Source organism: Chrysochloris asiatica, unplaced genomic scaffold, assembly GCF_000296735.1.
Source record: "Chrysochloris asiatica unplaced genomic scaffold, ChrAsi1.0 scaffold00116, whole genome shotgun sequence".
NCBI lineage: Eukaryota > Metazoa > Chordata > Mammalia > Afrosoricida > Chrysochloridae > Chrysochloris > Chrysochloris asiatica.
In genome coordinates, this window is record NW_006408634.1 from 6496499 (window position 1) to 6500167 (window position 3669).

At 49.0% G+C, this 3669-nt stretch overlaps 1 pseudogene; it reads right to left on the reverse strand.

Annotated features, from left to right (window-relative positions):
• Positions 1–1804: 1804 nt before the first annotated feature.
• Positions 1805–2378, reverse strand: LOC102827543 (annotated as a pseudogene).
• Between the last annotated feature and the right edge of the window lie 1291 nt (positions 2379–3669).

Consider the following 3669-nt stretch of genomic DNA (forward strand, 5'->3'; position numbering starts at 1 on the left):
ATGACACAGGACTGGACAGGGTTTTGTTCTGTTGTGCATAGGATTGCTATGAGTCAGAACTGACTCGACGGCACCTAACAACAACAAAGCTATTGAAGAACAACAGAATGCACAGAGAGACTTTTATCATCTGCACATGACCTAGTTCTTAAGAAACTCATCCCCAACCAAGCCCACTTCCAAATAGGGTTTCTGAAACTAAATCTTTATGGGAGCAGACAACCTACCTCATCTTTCTCCCATGGAGCTACTAGTGGATTTGAACTATTGACCTTGTGGTTAGCAGACCGACACCTAACGTGCCGCACCACCAGGTCTCCTTTGGTACGTAGGGCATCCTTGACAAACATTGTTTATCAATCGTACTATGATGGTGATTCTGCTGAAACCCCAATCAGCTCAGGTCTCTCTTCTGCTCAGCGCCTTCTTGTGGTCCGTGATTCCCTCAACAGAGCCCCCAAGCCAAACCGGCTGCCCTCAGTTCCAACTCATAGCGACCCTATAGGACACAGTAGAGCTGCCCATAGGGGTTCCAAGGCTGCAGACTGTCCCATCTTTCTCCGTGGAGCTGCTGGTGAGTTCCAACTGCTGACATTTTGTCTGGCAGCCCAGTTATTAACCATTGCGCACGCAGCCAGAGCTCCTAAGTATCCAGTAGTGGGGATTAACTAAATAAATGATTAGTTGAGATTCTTGGGTGCTGTTGAGTTGATTTTGACTTTTAGTGACCCTCTAGGACTAAGTAGAACTGTCCCCTAGGGTTCCCAAAGCTGTGCTACCTAAACCAGCCGCCTCATCTTTCTCCTGAGGTGGGTTCAAACCACCAACCTTTCAGTTCACAGCCCAACACTTAATCCACTGTGCTACCAGGGCTCTTGGACTGCCTTCTCTGCCCTCATTTCCCACCTTCTCTCTGCCCTCACCCATCAGCTTTTCCTCCTCCAATCCAAACATAGTCCTACCTCATAGCACCTGCTGCTTCCTCCACCTGGAATGGTCTTCCCCGGATATCCACACGGTGGCTCAGGTCTCTGCTCAAATGTCACCTCCTCTGTGAAGCCTTCCTTAACCACCTTAGTAATAATTACACCCCCTGTCCCCCACCGCCAAATGCACGTGGAACTCCCCGTTTCCTGTCCAGTCAGGCGTCACCTTCACACTCCTTGTTACATCTGAACCTACTGTTGTGGACACCATGTCTATCATCGCGTTGGGGGTCTTCCTCATTTTTGCTGACCCTCCACTTTTCTAAGCATGATGTCCTTCTCCAGGGACTGGTCCCTCCTCATAATGTGTCTAAAGTATGAGAGATGAAGTCTAAGCCATCCTGGCTTCTAAAGAACATTCTGGCTGCACTTCCAACACAGATTTATTTGTTCTTCTGGCCATCCATGGTACATTCAATATTCTTCCTTCATCATTGTTGTCGTTAAATGCCATTGAGTCCATTCCAATTCGTAGTGACCTGTATAGAGTTTCCAATGAGTGACTGGTGGGTTTGAGGTGACGACTTTGTGGTTAGCAGTTCAGTTCTTATCCCACAACACCACACCAGGACTCCTGGGACACCCTAAATCTTTCACTTGCTCTTGGGAACTGTTTTTTTATTTTGAAGATATGGGTATGTATGTAATTGGTCCACATATAGCCCAATTGTCACCTGCTACAAATGGAAGAGAACTGGGAGAGAGTTGTGCCACTGCGGCCCTGGGCCTTCTGAGCTATAGCCTCATCCCAGAGGTCAGGCTTCCTGATTGGGTGATGGATAACTCTTCTTTCCCAACTTTTGAGAAGTGTGTAAAGCCTATAGTTGAGAAGAGACAACCATCTTTTTGGGGCTGCCTGGAGTATTTGAAGCAGAGGTGGTTGTGGTAGAATCCTAAACACAGACTCTGAGATCCAAGAATTCCAGGGTGATGTCCCATGGGCAGTAAATCAAACGCCTGTTGATGAGGAGTTGCTGTAGTGACTTTAAGACTAGGCCCCAGCTCAGCTGGCATTTGTTCACTCCAAAGATTTCTACTACAATATCTGGCAAGACTCCCATCAGGCTCTGCAAAGCCTGTTTCTCAGTAGCTACCTTCTGCTCGTGGGTCCTCACAGGTCGAGGTAATTCAGGCAAAACGTCCCCAGGCCAGATGAACTCCTGAACAAGTCGGAGGTATAGCCAGCGCTATAGACATGTTAGATTAGCTACCTGTACCTCTAGCCACCTCTGAATTAGAGTTCCAAAGATCAGATGAAGAACTTTTTTGCATGTTTTCAGTACATAACCATCGCCACTGTTCCATGAGCAACAAGAGGAGCAGATTCAGGGCTGTATCAGCTAACTCTGTCTCTGTCCCAGGATCACTGTTGTTAAGGTCATAGGCTGGCATAGCTACAGTCTCTCTCCCCTCTTAGAACCTCACAAAGGTGGGGGTTTCTTTCTTGTTTCTGCTGTCTCCCCAGTGCCTACCAGGGGTCCTGGCACACAGTTAAACCTCACACACTGCCACCGAGCCTAGTGACCCTTTATGAGACCATAAATCTTCATGGGAACACACAGCCTCATTTTTCTCTTGCAGGGCAGCTGGTGGATTTGAATGTACCACCATACGGTTAGCATCTAATGCCTACCTTTAACCCACAGCGCTGCCAGGCCTTCTTTGGCACACAGTAGGTACTCAATAAATATTTTCCAAATGGATGAACAAGCCATTAACTGTTGTCGCATTTACTTCCGGGTTAAAGCCGCGGCCCCTCCATAGTCGCTCTCGTCTCACCCACTTGCTGCAAACAGTTGGTGTGTGGACTCAACTGGTCCATTCCATTGAGAGGGACAAGCAGGGTGTTTGGGGGATGAAGAAGGGTGCGCTCGAAGAGAAGCTTTCAAAAGGGGTGATATTTCGGCCAATTGTGAGGCTGGGGGTGAGCTGAGGCTGGGGGTGGAAAAGGGAATTCGGCTTGGAACATTTCAGAAACTTCCAGCTGCTCCGCCCACTGCCTTCCCAGCTCAGTGGCTCGGGCCCAAAACCTCAGAGTCATTGCTGACTCCTGTCTTCTTCTCACACCCCCACATCCTAATGTACCAGCTAATCCTGTTACCTCCACTTTCAAAAGCTCACCAGAGGTGGACCACTGCTCACTGCCTCCTCTCCCACCTTTATTGTTGGCTTGGACTATTGAGGTAGCTGCCTTGCTGGGCTCCCCCCTTTGCCTTCACACCCCTCTCTCCATGGTTCCTTCTCACTACAATAGTCAGGGGAAGCTATTAGCACCTGTCTGTTTTTTGTTTTGTTTTGTTTTATCTCGGACAGCTACCACAGAAGCATCCCAAGTGGATGGCTTTAGCAGACAAGTAGATTCTCTTTTGGGTGAGGCAGCTCCACATCTGAATTCAGGGCACCTACTCGAGGGCAAGGCTTTCTCTCTGTGGGCACTGGGGGATGGCTTTTGTCTCCTGTCAACATCTGTAGCCCTGGTGTTCCTTGGAGATCTCCAGGCATCTTGACGTCAATCTTCCCCTGCGTCTAGGAGGTTCTCCGCGCAATGTCCCCAGGTCAAAAGGCTGCACGCATTCTTGGTGGTTCTGAGGTCCTTCCTTCTGGCTCCTCGAATCTTTGTAAGATAAAAGTTGGTGCAGGCCACACCCCATGGAGAACCGTCTTAGGTGGGATCAGGGCTGTG